The sequence below is a fragment of the Carassius auratus genome, unplaced genomic scaffold, assembly GCF_003368295.1.
Source record: "Carassius auratus strain Wakin unplaced genomic scaffold, ASM336829v1 scaf_tig00217334, whole genome shotgun sequence".
In the NCBI taxonomy this organism is placed as follows: Eukaryota; Metazoa; Chordata; class Actinopteri; order Cypriniformes; family Cyprinidae; genus Carassius; species Carassius auratus.
This window is the reverse complement of record NW_020529011.1, coordinates 48,179-65,593: the sequence shown is the minus strand read 5'-3', so window position 1 is coordinate 65,593 and position 17,415 is coordinate 48,179. Positions and strand designations below refer to the sequence as shown.

Here is a 17,415-nt window from a genome sequence, read left to right as displayed (position 1 = left end):
ATATACAGGCTAAACAAGAGCGGTGCAAGAATAAACCCTTGTGGGACTCCGCATGTCATTTACACTAAGCTTTCACGCTGAAGAATAAACTTTCCAAAGGAATAACAATATACAAAACATACATTACAATAAATAAATAAATAAAGCCTGCATTACATATTACTTTAAAAGGATGAATTCATCCTGTCTTAAGAAATGATATTGGTTACAGTTTTCAGCATGGAGGAATATAAAAGTAAGTTAATAGAGCTTTAGCTGATAAAGTCAGATGTTCCAGAAATGACAAGACAAACAAGCAGCAGGAGAGATGGCAACACAGGGACCTTGATGGGCGATGGTGTCCGTGGTGAGTGGAGTCCGTGAAGTAACCGTGGCTGAAGTGATGAACGAGGAAGACCAGAACGAATATCCACAGGAACAGACAGGCAACAGGAAACAGCGACGAGTAATCCAGAGCAGGTACAACACTACGAGAGACACGAACAACACCAGGACTCCAACAAACGATCTGACAAACATGAGACGAAAGACAAGGCGTTAATATAGGCAAGATGTAATAAGCCGCAGCTGCTGCTGATCAGTAATCAGCGGCGACGCCCACACAGAACAATCAGGTGATACACCCCGCAACCTACACACAGACAACAAGATGACATCATATATCTATGAACCGTGACAGTACCGCTCCTCCTAGGAACACCTCTTGGCGTTCCCACCACCCCTTACCTGTCGATTGTAATCATCGATAAGGGAGTGATCCAGAATGTCCCGGGCAGGTACCCAACTTTTCTCCTCTGGACCGTAACCTTCCCAGTCCACCAAGTACTGGAATCCACGTCCCCTCTGCCTCGAGTCGAGAATACGTTTAACCGAATAGGTTGGTTCCCAGTCTATGAGTCGCAGCGGTGGAGGAACCGGGGCAGGCGGATTAAGCGGTGAATGAAAAACTGGTTTAATTTTGGAAACATGAAAGGCGGGATGAATCCTCCTGTACGCTGGAGGCAATTTGAGGCGGACTGCCACCGGACTAATGATTTTGGTGACAGTAAACGGGCCAATGAATTTGGGAGCAAGTTTATTAGCAACGGAGCGGAGCGGAATATTCTTAGTAGAAAGCCACACTTTTTGACCAATGACGTATACGGGTGGCTTTGACCGGTGGCGATCGGTCTTAGCCTTGGTGCACGCCCTCACCTGCAACAGAGTCTCATGGGCTCTGTTCCAGGTGCGGCGGCACCTCTGGACAAAGGCGTGGGCAGAGGGGACCGCAACTTCGGATTCCAGACTGGGAAAAACAGGTGGCTGGTAACCTATCTAGATTCAAACGGGGAGAGGCCCGTAGAAGACACTGGTAACGAGTTATGTGCGTACTCAATCATAGAGAGTTGTTGACTCCAGGAGGAAGGATTCTTGGACGCCAAACATCGCAACATACGCTCTAAATCCTGGTTGGCTCTCTCGGTCTGACCATTGGTCTGGGGATGGAACCCAGAGGAAAGACTAAGCGTTGCCCCCAGCAACTTACAAAACTCCTGCCAGAATTTGGACACAAACTGGGGCCCCCCTGTCAGAAACCACATCCACCGGGAGGCCATGTATCTGGAAGATGTGGTCAATGACAGTGACCGCTGTCTCCTTGGCAGAAGGTAATTTGGCCAAGGGTATGAAATGGGTCGCTTTCGAGAACCGGTCCACAACGGTCAAAACAACTGTATACCCTTGGGAGGGTGGGAGGGCGGTGACAAAATCTAGCGCGATGTGGGACCAGGGTCTCGAAGGGACAGACAGCGGTTGGAGTAACCCATCTGGAGGACGGTTGGAAGTCTTACCAGTGGCGCAAACCGAGCAAGCCAAAACAAAATCGCGGATGTCGCGAGCCATACCTGGCCACCAGAATCGTTGCTTGACCAAACATCTGGTTCGATTAACCCCTGGATGGCAAGCTATGTTAGAGCAATGACCCCACTTAATGATGCAGGACCTTAACTCATCCGGCACAAATAAACGGTTCAGTGGGCATGCGGGCGGAGGCGTTACCCCTTCTAAGGCTGCCAGGACCTTCGATTCGACCTCCCATGTCAGAGTGGAGACCACTAATGTCTCAGGAAGAATACACTCGGGAGTGGACGGGCGTTCGGACGGACCAAAAATACGAGAAAGAGCATCGGGCTTGATGTTTTTGGAGCCCGGGCGGTACGATCAAAAACGACCGAAATCAAAACGACCGAAAAAAAAGTGCCCACCGAGCCTGCCTGGAATTGAGCCTTTTAGCTGATCGTATATACTCTAAGTTCTTGTGATCAGTCCAAACGATAAAGGGCACCCCCGAACCCTCCAACCAGTGACACCACTCCTCTAACGCTAATTTGACCGCCAACAACTCTCTGTTACCAATATCATAATTACTTTCCGCGGGAGATAAACGGTGAGAGTAAAACGCGCAAGGGTGCATCTTGTTATCTGAAGGCCAAGACCGCTGGGAAAGAACTGCTCCTATCCCCACCTCTGACACATCGACCTCCACCACGAACTGACGTGATGGATCAGGGGCAATCAGAATGGGAGCCGAAACGAAGTGACACTTCAGTTTAGCAAATGCAGCCTCGGCTGCATCTGACCACCTGAAGGCCGTTCTGGGGGAGGTCAAGGCAGTCAGAGGTGCGGCTAGTTGGCTGAAGTTGCGAATAAAACACCTGTAGAAATTGGCGAACACCAGAAACCGCTGTAGGGCCTTACGGGAATCTGGACTTGGCCAATCCACCACAGCCTTAACCTTGTCAGGATCCATGTGAATTCCCTCAGACGAGACGATGTACCCTAGGAAGGAAACAGATTGTGCATGAAATTCGCATTTCTCCACCTTGACAAAAAGACCATTCTCTAACAGCCGCTGAAGCACTCGTCTGACGTGTTGAACATGTTCCTGGAGAGATGAAGAAAATATCAATATGTCATCCAGGTAGACATATATGAACTGATCAACCATGTCTCTCAACACATAATTTACGAGTGCCTGGAAGACTGCAGGCGAGTTGGAAAGTATTCAAAGTGCCCTCTGGGGGTGTTAAAAGCGGTCTTCCACTCATCTCCCTCCCTGATGCGGACCAAATGATAAGCATTACGCAAGTCCAATTTAGTGAAGACGGATGCTCCTTGCAACCTCTCGAAGGCCGAAGACATCAACGGCAAAGGATAGGTATTCTTAACCGTGATGTTGTTCAGCCCCCAGTAATCAATACAAGGTCACAAGGAACCGTCCTTCTTCCCCACAAAAAAGAACCCCGCCCCCGCTGGAGAAGAGGAAGGGCGAATGATCCTGGCTGCCAGAGAATCAGAAATGTATTTCTCCATGGCCTCCCTCTCGGGAACAGACAAAGAGTATAATTTGCCCTTAGGCGGAGACTTACCTGGCACTAGGTCTATAGCACAATCGTAGGGACGATGTGGAGGGAGAGAAGCAGCCCGGGACTTACTGAACACCTCCTTCAGGTCGAGGTACTCCTTGGGCACATTAGACAGATCCACGGTCTCATCCTGCAAAACAGAAACAGACACCGTGGAACAAGCAGACAAAAGACAAGACTTATGACAACGGGTGCTCCACTCAGTGACAGTTCCCAGAATCCAGTTTATGCGGGGATTGTGCCTCCTGAGCCAGGGGTGGCCCAGGACGATGGGAGCGTGAGGTGAGTCCATGAGAAGGAACTGAGTCTCTTCGGAGTGGTTACCAGAGGTGATGAGTGTGATGAAATCAGTGATGTGTGAGAGAGTAGGTAGTGACTGTCCATTGAGTGCACTGACGGAGATGGGGTGCTCGAGGGAGGAAGTGGAGATGCCATGTTGCTGAGCGAAGTTGTAATCCATGAAATTGCCCTCGGCCCCGGAATCCAGAAGTGCACTGCAGGTGACGTCGTTGGTGGCCCATCTCAGTCTTACCGGAAGGAGGGTAGATGGTGAGGACTTATCGGCAGAGATCCCGCCCGATAGTAGCCTCGAGTTTACTAACGGGTCTGGTCCTTTTACCGGGCAGTTTCTAACGAGATGACCAGATGTTCCACAGTAGAGGCAAAGTCCCAGGGACCTCCGCCGTTCCCTCTCCTCCCGGGAAAGCCGTGCTCTCCCCACCTGCATGGGCTCAGGATCGGATGCTGGGCTGACCGCATCCACCGGAATGACTCGAAGACCGCTGCATCGCTCTCCAGACTCCTCCATAGCCTCCACTCGTCGAAGGCGTGAATCAACACGTAATGCCAGCTCTACCAGGCCAATAAAAGTCTCAGGTAAGTCCAGGGTGTAGATTTCACGGTGGACGCGATCAGCCAGCCCATGCAGGAAAACGTCCCACTGCGCCTCCTCGTTCCACCGACACTCCGCCTCGAGGGTGCGGAACTCGATGGCATAATCAGCGACCGTGCGGTTGCCTTGTTTGAGTGCGGTGAGCTTCCGGGCGGCTTCCTTGCCCGCCACCGCACGGTCGAACACCCTCCTCATCTCGGCGGCGAGTGCCGTGAACGAGGAGCAACAAGGATCACGGTTCTCCCAAAGCGCCGTTCCCCACAGCGCCGCCTTCCCCCGTGAGTAGCGTGAGCACGAATGCCACTTTGGACTCCTCCCTCTCGAACGTACGGGGCTGTAAAGTGAAGTGAAGAGAACATTTGTTGAGGTTAGTCAGGCTCACCGGAATACGTCTGTGGCACGGGGAGGCGGGGCTCCGAGATGTCCCGTTGTTCTGAACGGCGGTGGGGAAACAGTCGGCGGGGCTGGCGCATTGTGTCTATTATAAGAGGTTTTTAAAACATGTTTGTCTTACCGTAGCCAGTAACATGGAATGTCCAGAGTCTGTTCTAAAAAAAAATATTTTGGTTTCAGAGTCTGTTCTAAAAAAAAATCTTTTGGTTTTCTTGTAATAACGACTTAATTTACTTGTTATCTCGACATAACGAAAGTCGTTTTCTCGTTATAAAGACTTATTTTTCTCGTTATCTCGACATAACGAAAGTTTGTTTTCTCGTTATAACGACATGACAATTTTACTGTTGCAATAGCAACAAACTCAGCTTTGACAGGCATCTGATGCACCATGCAGGCGCTCTTACTGTAGCCTATATTTCAGCAAATTTTGCTTCGCCTAGGTAACAACGTCTACAATACTGTACATAAATAAAGGCTGATCAATCACTGTTGATTTTTCCAGAGACAGTACAGCAAACGTTTTGTTTTTGTAAATAACATGTTTAATTGGCAACACCGCGAACACATCACAAATAGCCTACATTGTTAAATCCCGTCCTACTGTAGAGAAACAGAACATCTCCGCTTATTAACTACCTAATCATGTGTCTAAAGGAAGCACAAATAAAGATACAGGTGCAAACAGAATACAGTGACATTAACCTTGGTTTTGATAAGCAGTTATTTTTTGACCCAGAACGCATTGGTGAAACTCATGCATCTAGCAAGAACTTAATACACAAATTAATCATATTGATTCAAGCATTTAACATTTATGAATTAATTAAATGTCAGTAATGAACAAGACTGCACAAATTATAGCGATCACGAGGAAGCTCCGCGTACAGTGAAGTGAACAGTGTACAACACCCCATCAGTTATATTCAGCTCTATAGTGCCACCTGCTGGTGCAGTTTTGTAACTAATTAGAGAAAATTAAGTCGTTATAAAGAGAAAACGATCGACTTTCGTTATGTCGAGATAACGAGAAGAATAAGTCGTTATAACGAGAAAACGACTTTCGTTATGTCGAGATAACGAGAAAATTAAGTCGTTATAACGAGAAAACAAAAAGGAAAAAAAATTATAAAGCATGGCCGCTTAGAACTTCCATATAAGACAGAGACTTAATATAATAATTTTTTATGGAGTTTAATGAAGCACAATTAAAATGGTAAACCATATTTGTATATACAGTAATATGTAATATTAAGAGTTTCTCACATCACAGAACAAACAGGGTAAGAGCACAGATGAGAGGACATACAGAATACAGAAGACTTCTGTTACAGAAGTCCAGCTGAGAGTCACTTCAGACACAGAAGAGTGACTTCCTGAACAAAAGCTGCATCTATTTTCTAAATCTAGACTGATTGAAGTAAAAAGTGAAGTGATTTTAGTCTTTGTTCCCTGTTTCTCTCCGTCTGTATTCTCTAGATTATATTTAATACTTTCATTATCATCCTCTTAAAATGCATTTGAGATGGACAGAGTAGATACTAAAGTTACATTACAGTTACATCCAGTTACATTTAGGACTGATTTGAAAGTACTTTCACTCAATGGACTGGGACATAAATACACTGCAGATATGTTCACTGAATATAAACCTAACAGACAGCTCAGATCATTGGGATCGAGTCAGTTAGAAATACCAAGGGTTCACACAAAACAAGGGGAATCAGCTTCCAGAAGAGATCAGATCTACTAAAACATTAGCCACTTTTAAATCTAGACTCGAAACTCATCTGTTTAGCTATGCATGTATTGAATGAGCACTATGTTACTGTACGTCCATGTGAATATTATATGTTTTATGATTATTTGAACAAGCGTCTAATGGATCTCCAGTCAGTTTTATAATATAGACTAATTTTAATGTTTGTCCGCTTCAGAACAATTGGTTCAGTTGATTCAGAACTCCGAAAAGCTTTGTTTCTCCCTTCACTGCTCAGCTGCTGTCATTTACAGAAGGAACTTGCTGAGGCTCACAGCGATCAGTTATTTTATATCTCTTATGTCTATGTATAAACACAAAATTATTTTTCAAATCCTTGTTTTTTTTTTTTTTTTTTTTTTTTTTGCTTCTTTCTTTACTCACTTTTAGATAAGATTGTATTTGTTAAATATTGCAAACGAAGAAAAAGAAACGATGTATCCTACAAGGTTGCTGATCACAACAGAGATTCAAAACCAAACACAACCCAAAATTAACCAAAAAACAGCTGATTCTGAAAGGTTTTGTGCAGCTTGTCATCAAATGTAACAAATGTTGTAAAGTATTTAATATATATGTTGTTAGATTAGAAAACATCGCCCCCTGCTGTCTCTATATGTTCTGTTTTACTGAGCTCTTCCAGATCTGAAGTCATAAACTACAGCAACAACTGCAGCCACGCCCACCAGAGCAGAGACGACCAATCGGATCACAGCTTCAGTAGAACCACAACAATGAACACAGTCTGAGGAAAGAAACAGAAGAACACGGAGACATTAGTGTTCATTTTAACCCTTTCAGGTCTGTAAAGAGCACTAACATTACCACTGACGTACCTGGACATGTGTGGCAGAGTTGTGAGATGTTGAGATGTGTGGTCCGGTTTGTGATGGGATTGTTGATCACACAGCTGTAGATGTTGTTCTCCTGATATTCCACCTCCAGAGGAAGATAGAGACTGATGCTGAGATCAGACACACTGATGCTGGACAATAAACTGTTTCCTTTGTACCAGGAGAGAGTCACAGCACTCACATTCACAACTGAACACAGCAGCACACATCTGGACACTGATGATGATCCTGATGATGATGATGATGATGATGATGAACAGTTTGAAGAGTCACAGGTGATGACAGGAACAGGCAGACGAGCTGGAAAATAATGAAGGAAAAACATTATCCAGATTCTCCAAAATATATTTAGCAAAATAAGACAACTTCTAACGATGTGTGAATATCAAATTGGGAAAATTAATGGTCCTGACTGAAACAATAGCACAAACAAACAAGGTTTCTCACATTCACAAACAGTGTAATATTAAAATGAGATTATTAGAGTAATACTTTACTCACCGTAGACTTTGACACTGAATCTCTTGTATGACATTTCTCTGTTGCTGAGGATCAGTAGCTTATAAAGTCCAGAGTGTTCAGTTCTGATGTTTCTGATGGTTAGAGATCCAGTTTGATTGTCCATCTGGAATCTGTCTCTAAAAGTCGCATTACTTTTATACATAAACATGTTCTGGTTATATATTTCAGCAATGCGAGTCTCCTGTGCTCCAAACATCCACAATAACATATCCTTGCTCTGTATTTTAATATCTGTATTTAATGTGATAGAATCTCTCTCAATAACTGATACTGTCTTCATTTCATCACCAAACAAACCTGAAATACATAAAACACAGTATATTATTATCAGACTCTATCAAATATTATTTTACATATACAAACACAGCTCTAAATCTTAATTCTGTTAATTGTTTATATATATAAATATATATATAATTCCCTTAAGTTTGACATACCGATAAAAAAGGCAATTTTTTTGGCAGAGTATTTAGTCATTTTAAAAAATGTGTTGAGAAGTTACTTACAGCACGGGATAATAAGGAGGAGAGCGCAGAGATGAGAGAACATCATGCTGGTTCTGGAAACTCTGATTTCAGATATATATATATCACAGGTTTGAGTCTAACAGGTTCTCAGAAGATTTATTTGTGGTTATGAGATGAAACTGGCCCCTCACATTCTCAAGAACACACACCGTCTAAAACTTTGTGCATTATCTGAACATCCTCTCAGCATTTCAGACCACATGCATTCAGCTCACACACATTTACTGACCGCAGTAAAACAAGATCTGACTCAAAAGTGTCAACATGTGTTGCTTCACACTCACAGTATGGCATCGAATGACTTCCAAAATGAAATATTTTACAAAATACATCAAAATGTTGTCAAGAATCATCATATCACATTCAAATATAATAACACACCCACATGAGAAACCATTGTGACATTGTTTTAGTAGAAATTTATATTGCATTGTAATAAATACAGTTTCCATTTTATATACATCCTGTTTATAAAGCTGTAGTATATTGTTTTTATTTTTAGATTTTTGGTGATTCGTTAATTAATCATTTGATCAGACGTGTGTATTGAACCGATCTTTATCAGCATCAGTTTCACTGTCCTGTGTAAATATATCACAGGCCACACAGTTTAACTCTGATAAGATTTCTGTTGAAGACAGAGAAAAAAATGAAATAGCATATGTAGAACGTGGCTCATCTAGTAAATTACTACGCCACCCCGAAAAAAGGACAAACTCCTTGCCAAAAGTTACATTGAATGATTCATTCATGAACCGGATATCACTAAACTGCAGTGTTTTGAAATCTCACAACAGACCTGGAAGAGAAGACAATGCTGAATAAAGAGAGAGTGAGTAAATCATGCTGTTATTGAAATTTTTAGGTGAACTGTGCCTTTAATTAGAAAATCACTTTAGATCACCTGAGCTTCACGCTGGTTGTTCACACACTAATAAAGAGAGAGTGAGTAAATCATGCTGTTATTGAAATTTTTAGGTGAACTGTGCCTTTAATTAGAAAATCACTTTAGATCACCTGAGCTTCACGCTGGTTGTTCACACACTGCTGTTTTCATCATAACGTTCACTTGTGGGTGCGACAAAACCACATATTTAACACAAACACACTCACACTGAATTCTGCTTTGTGCATTTACCCAGAAAAATAACCACATGCACCGAGCTCAGACCCCTGACGCACTGACCTCATTAAGAGTTCAGCATTTACCACCAAGACTTTTCACGTCTTTAAAAACAGACATCGCAATTCAGTTGTGTAATGTTGTGTAATGTCAAACTGTAAGAAGGATCAGTTAACCACTCAAAAACAAATGAAAAATTTCTCATGATGTTAAGGTTATGATGTTAAATTTCTCTTCCCCATATCTCACTTACAAATACAGTTCACATCCTGTGAAACCACAGGCTTTAGCTTTAACCATACTGTCAATAATGTAAGAATCCAATCGTATGACTGAAAACAACATCTGATTCTGGTATTCATAAAAATAGAATTAAAAATGTGCATCAGATTTCCATGAACAACATCAGGGCCCGTATTCATAAAGATTCTAAGAATCCTCTCAGAAAACTCTTAATTTAGCATAAAAACTTTTACGTAGGAGTCTTAGCTTAAAAGCTATTCAGGACTGATCTGAGAGCAACTCTGAGTAAGGAAAAGACAAAAACTTTCATCTTAGTGAGGAGGCGGGGTTGACCCCGTTGCTATGTATGACACAATCTTTTGAAGACTGTGATTGGTTGGTTGTACAAGAAGGAAAAAAAGAGTGATTTTAAGTATAGGGTCTATTCTAATTCTCTCTCTTTCTCTCCCTCTTTCTTACACACACACACACACACACACACACACACACACACACACACACACATATTATATGTGTGTATATAAATAATTTTTTTTATTTACCATGCTTTTAATTTCCTATAAGGTATTTGATTGGCTTAGAATGATAAAAATTGTTTCACTCTTTCCAATTACAGTGATTGAAGTGGCGGTTTGAATGTTGGTTTTAATGTATCAAACATGGTATCAAAACCAAGAAGGACGAGAAAGCCAAACAGTGTTTACTGTTAGCCCAGTTAGTGGATGAACACAAGGCCATTCTTAAAGGATAATTCGGGCCGGGTGTCACAGCAAGGGACAAGAAGCAGACATGGGAGCGTATAGCACAAACTATTAACGATTCATTCCCCCTGCTTATGCGCACCTATAAGCCTGCTATATTCATAAATACAGTTTTTTGAGCCTGCAAGGTGGGAAAGTCCAGTGGAAACGAAATGAACTGCGACACAATAAGATGTTCTGAAAATGCTGTAATTGTTTGTGTGATCACTCTGCTTACAGAAGGTTGTGACAGACCCAAATCATCATATTGCATTGTTGCATTTTCCCAGTTGCCAAATATCGTAATGTAGTGATTACTTTAATTTCTGGCGCTATGGCATTTCTGCACTGTGTCGGAGATGTTAGCACGTCTCTAATAAGATCAGTCACAAACATGTTCCCTGCACGATCTAGGCAAGGCAAGGCAAGGCAAGTTTATTTATATAGCACATTTCGTGCACATTGGTAATGCAAAGTCCTTTACATAAAAGAAAGTAAAATAATCATGAAGAAAAATAATAACAAAAATAAAACAAGAAATTTTAAAACTTTTAAAATGATTAAAACGTTTACTTAAAATGAATTTAAAAACAGTAAGAAAATGTGATAGACACTATCTAATCTATAGTGTCTTATTAACTCCCTGTCATCCATTGTCTGCAACACATTTCTTCTGCCTCTTCGTCTTTCTGCCATTTTCTCTGCTGCTAAAGAAACTCTTAAGCCTCTTAAAAGTCCTCGTCTGTGCTCCTAACAAGTTTGACCTTAAGACCTCTTTTAAGGGTTAAAATGCTTTCTGAATTACTTTTTTCTTTACTAGGATTTTTTCTTTAATTTTAAGAGTAAACGCCCACATTTCTAAGAATTTTCTTAGAATTTTGTCACTAGGAGCTACTTTTTGCATTAAGATTCTTTATGAATACGGGCCCAGGACTTTACTAGCATAAAGAGAAAAAAAATCAGTAAGAAGAAATTATTTTTATTCAGTAATAGACAAATCACTTCAACAGCCTTCAAACACTTTAAGTACAAAATAAGTGAAGCAACAACAACAAAAAGCAAACTTGCAACATTTATATAAACTAAAATTACATTCAAACAATTTGAATAAAGATAAAACTCGATTCATCAGTCACTTTAAATCACATGACCTGGGTTTGTCAGGTTAGATTGGCTCTTAAACTGGAAATATTCATTCAGATGTTACTGAGATTTTGTCAAGTGCTTCATTCAGTGTCCATCAATGAACCACATTACACAGACATAGTTAATACTGATAACTATTGCAGAACATTATTTTAAATAGCACATTATTTGTTGTGTTTTATTACAACACCTTTCTTCAAAAAATAAAAACATCATATTGTCAGGGGTGCGTACTGGACAGAGGACTCAGATGCAGAGTAAAGAAAAAGGAGAATCTTTATTCTCGACAATTGTTTTATTCTAAACAATCTACTCACGACCACAGACAGAAAAACAGCGACATACAAAGGGAGTGGGGGAATGAGCGACAGGTGGGGAAGAATCAGCTCGTGATCTGCACAACCCCGCCATGATCAGCGCTGATTGCCTAGACCACGAGCTACTGAACAGACAGGACAACACAGACCACAGGGAAAGCTGAGACGGCACCCTGCACCGTGACACATATGAGTACATGCATCACATGTAGGCTACTTAAGTATGGCGTTATTTTTTTTGTCAAAAGTTATGAGCGTGTAAGACATGCTCACGAGCACATTATGATATTTCACACGCGCAAAAATGAACCTTCAGCTGGCATGATAAAAGTACTCGCGCACAAATTCAACAACCGAGAGGTGTACATGTAGCTGCGAGCGAGCGCCTGGCATACTCGCATAGGTTAACTCTGCTTGTGCAGTGGAATCCTGCTCGCGCGCAGCGGGCTTCTGCTCACGGAGTGCTGTTTTGCTCGCGGAGTGCTGATTTGCCCACGCAGTGGATTTCTGCTCGCTCGAGTCTACATGACTTTTGACAATTTGGGGGCAGAAACCAAGGAGGGCACTGGCCCTCTTATGATTGGTCACTTTCACACAGGGACATCCTTGTACCTTGATTGACAGCTCTCATTACAGGAAGCACGGAGTTGGGTTAAGTTACCACCGAAGAAGAGTGGGAAATGGGATTATGGGAATGAATTAGAATGAGTTTTAAATGAGTCATAAAATGTCTCTGCACGTATAAAATGCTGGGCAGATCATAGTTAAATCAATTACCATCGATGTATATATTTGCGAACGATGAAGCCTACGTTTTGTTAAGTAAGTTAACATTAACGTTACATATTTTTGAGCAACAAGTAACGTAACTAGCTAGCCTATTCGTTCTGTAGCTAACGCCTTAGCCAACACTTGTGATGCTGATCACCCAACACTCATTTTAAAACTTTTAATCTTTAAAAACTGCATCTTAGACAATTAACGTTAGGCTAACTGAATCATAACATAATTGTTTACACATTTAAAAGTACATGTGAAAACAATTATGTTATGATTCAGTTAGAAAATATGTAACGTTAATGTTAACTTAACAAAACGTAGGCTTCATTGTTCGCTAATACACTAAAAATGGCTGGGTTAAAAATAACCCAATTGGCAACCCAGTGCTGGGTAAATATTTGGACAGAACACATGCTGGGTTAAAGTAAACTAGCATGCTGGGTTATTGAGAAAACCCAAGTTATAGTCATTTTTACCATTTGTGTGTTTGCATTTTTTTGGTTCTGGGTTATTCTTGCGGTGTTATTCTCAGAATTTCACTTTTGCTTAACAAAGCAATCATGGATTAATAAATAATGAAGAATACAGGTTATTTAGACTGGTAAAAAATAATTTTAATGGCATCTGACATTCACAAATTTGTACCAATGACAAACAACATGCAATTTTCCCTTTTTGTTTTGTTTTCAGCAAATCCCCAAAAAAAATAAAAATAAAGTTGCAATAAATAAGAAAATTATTTCTGAATGACCTGTGTCTAGCTGTTTGACTATTACATTTTGACATGTTTAGCTATTTAAATACACAGTGAAATGACAATGACAATTCACATTTTTTAAAATTAAATTGTAATTTTAAATGTAAAATCATTTAAAGATTTCCTAAAATGTATATTATAAATTTATATCATGTCGTTACAAACCCGTAAGACATTCGTTCATCTTCAGAACACAAGTTAAGATATTTTCGATGAAATTCGAGAGCTTTCAGACCAGGGTGAATAATTAATGACAATCTTACATTTTTGGGTGTACTATTGTCAAACACTTAAGATTTGAAGTAAAGATCTACACCTGAGAGCAGTGTACTCTGTTATAGAGCCTGTCTATGGAAGGACAATTTTCAAAAGGAATTGCAAATTATATTTTCAATTGCGTTTTCCACATGTGACACATTGTGACATAATCCAAACACAATTGCAAATCTTGAACAAAAACACTGTTTCAAAAACACTGAACAAAAATTACCTTTTCAGTTTTCATGAATGCACAGGGACTGCCAAATTTCAAATGGAAAAGCAAAGTCCATTTGCAGCTGTATTTTCCATGTATTATGAGTAATAAGCCTGTCATATTAAACAAATACTGCATCATAGCAGCTTCACAATATTAAATAGGAAAATAGTGTGTAATAATGCAAAGGGACAACAGTAAACACTCAGTTCAATTCCAGGCTGCAGCAAAGTCAGATTGTGCAGAAGAATCATCTGTTTCCTGTGGTCTTGTCCTGGTGGTCATCTGAGACAAGGTCTTTACAGGGGATCTGTATCTGGGGCTCTAGTTGTCCTGGTCTCCGCTGTCTTTCGGGGCAGTAGAGGTCCTTTCTAGGTGCTGATCCACCATCTGGTCTGGATACGTACTGGATCCGGGTGACTGTTGTTAGCATAGATGCATCATAAGAACAAGTACATGAGGTTTTATGAATTATACACTGTAAAAAATTTTGCCGTTAAATAACAGTAATTTACTGGCAGTAGGGGCGCCAGTAAAGTACTGTTAATTTACAGCTTTCAACCATTAATTTACCACTCTTATTTTTTTTTACAATATTTTACCGTAAATTATACCATGGAAATTAACTCCACTCCCACTGCTTCAAACAGTTCGAGTTTAAAAGCTAGCATTCCTATGATGTTAGTACTATGAACTTATTTCATTTGAGTCCACTGAGAAGGAATATTTCTTAATATAAAAATGCAAACACTTAATGTGTAGTAGTAAAGAAACTAAATGCATGACTTTAACTTAAATCACTGCAGTTAATTGTCAGCTATAGCACACATGTATGTGCTGAAGTACTTAACACAGAGATCACCACTGTATCAGCATCTTTATATAAAGCAGCAGAAAATCAGAAATTGTGGCTCATCATTGACTGAAGCACAGGCTCTACTCTCCAGAACAATGGTGAACAACAAAACTCTATTAAACTAACAGATATCTCTTGTGAAAACACATTAATACAGTTGAGTTCAGTATTTACTCTCATTATCAGTGTATGACTTTGCATACATTTTTTTTCTATGGATGTTCACAAATATTTTAGTTAAATTATTTTTTTTTTTTTCATTTGGTAAATCTGACATTTACATTTAACAGTATATTACTGTTTTTCCTTGACTTAACGGCAACAAACTGTAGAAAAACACTTTTTTTGCTGGCAACCATTAATTTACGGCAACAAACTGTAGAAAAACAGTTATTTACTGGCAGCAGGGGTGCCAGTAAATAACTGTTTTTCTACAGTTTGTTTCCTGTAAATTAATTACAGTTTATTACTGTTAAATTATGTTTCATGCTGTTTTTTCTTCATATTAAATTTTTAACCCTTTAAACCCCACAACAAAATCCTCAGTTTTAAATGAAGACTTATAATGTGTGCACACTACAGAGTGTTTGAGTAACACTGAATTAGTGAAGTTAATGAGATAATTATGTGATTAATTGATGATTGAGCATGAGTGATGAACACCTGCTATTAACAAACAAAATTACTAAAGGAAAGAGAAACACAAGGAATACAACTGACTTGAGCCACTGCCTTAGATGAAATCAACTGAAATAAAATAATTCATAAAATCTCTCAAGATCTGATTAAATAACTCATAAAACAGCTTCACCAGATTCACATTACTAACCAGACTGACTTTATTTCTGTCAGATGTCTACAGAAGATCTTATTGAGAGTTAAATAGGTTTAGGTGTTTTTTTTTTCACTACCATGATGGAGATCAGTGTTTACTTTAGTTGGGCTCTTAAACGTGACTTTAAAACAACTATGTTTTTTTTTTACATGCTGTAACAATGCATTTTTGGAGCCTGTTATAGCGGGAAAAAAGAAAAAACAAGTAACCAGAAGAAAAAAAAAATCTGGTGTTGCTGTTCATAGATTGACAACAACAAACACTCTATTATTTCTGATCCAATCCCGTGTCCCTTCTCTTATTGAATATTTACACTACAGCAAAATAAGAAACACTGCTGAGCCTTAAGTTATGAAAGACTGTTAAGAAAATTTCACTCATAAAAAAACCTGTGCTGATATTTAGACAGAAACATCAATAATCAGTGTATGAATCACAACAATGGTAACAATCCACAAAATAAATAAACAGATAGGTTCTGAACTTCACAAAACATGCTACTAAAACTTAAGACAAAAGCAAAATTATAAGTACATAAGAATTCAAGAAAATAAGTGAACAATTCAGCATCATAATTTATTCATGCCGCAATGCATGCTGGGAGTCATGGATGAGTTTTATCCTGTGCTGGTACCCAGCATGCTTTGCATCATAAACCTTTTGATTATCACCATTGTTGAGATTCATATGCTGATTGTTGATGTCTCTCTTTGAGTGTTGCGGACACCGCTGGCCAAAATATTTAAAACTCAAACTGTTGTTAAATCAATATGTTCAGATTATCACATTACAGTTCATTATCATAAAATGTTAGAAACAACAACAAAAAAAAGAAATTAAACAAATTGTGTAATTCACTCAAATATTGCAACACCAAACTAATATTTGACTACTATAGTAACACTTTAAGTCATTCTAGTAGATCATGCCTGACAGAAACAGCCATAATAACTTGACTACCAAAATTAATATTGGTATAATTAATATTACAAAATTTAAAGTACAAAAGTTAAGGGTCAGGAGCCCAACTAAAGGAAACACTGATCTCCACAATGGTAACGTCAAACGAAACAGTAACATTATCATCTAAATCTCTGTAATTCTCAGTAAGATCTTTCGATCTGTGATCTCTGATCTGATAGAAATAAAGTCAGTCTGGTTAGTAATGAGTGAAGTTGGTAAAGCTGTTTGTTGATTGTTTAAATCTTCAGTTGATTTCATCTAAAGCTGTGGCTGAAGTCAGTTGTAGTTCATGTAGTTCAATTCACTTATTAGTTGTCATTCTCTCTGTCAGGTGGACTATATTAGTAAACTCATGTAAGGAATAGTGAATGAGGGTGTAGGGTGTGATTTGAAACACAGCCGCTGAGTGTCGACTTTGAACGTTGTTAATTAACGATATATAGCAGCAGGCTACCTTCTCGAAAATGATGAATATTACCCAGAATGCATTTTTTTTAATGAAAAACAGTATGTTACTGTCAAAATTTGGCCGTTTTTTTACAGCGATTTTTAACAGTGTACCATGTCTGTTTTTTCACTGTGTCGCACATGTTACCTGCCAAAACTCAAATGGAATCGCAATTACTTTAGCATCTGAATTTCCAATGCCTCATATTGAAAGCTGTCAATTTTTGCCAGAGGTGGGACCATACTATGGAGAGTGTTTGTATTGGGAGGTGACGTCACTCAAAGACAATTGTGCAAAATGCTTTTCACCTGATGAATAAAATATAGGGTAAGATGCAAATAGGTCAATCAGAGTAGAACTGCAATGTTGTTTTGCTGACGT

At 39.6% G+C, this 17,415-nt stretch overlaps 1 pseudogene; it reads right to left on the bottom strand.

The window, feature by feature from the left end:
* Nucleotides 1–7,074: 7,074 nt before the first annotated feature.
* On the bottom strand, nt 7,075–8,748 carry LOC113100685 (CD48 antigen-like; annotated as a pseudogene).
* Between the last annotated feature and the right edge of the window lie 8,667 nt (nt 8,749–17,415).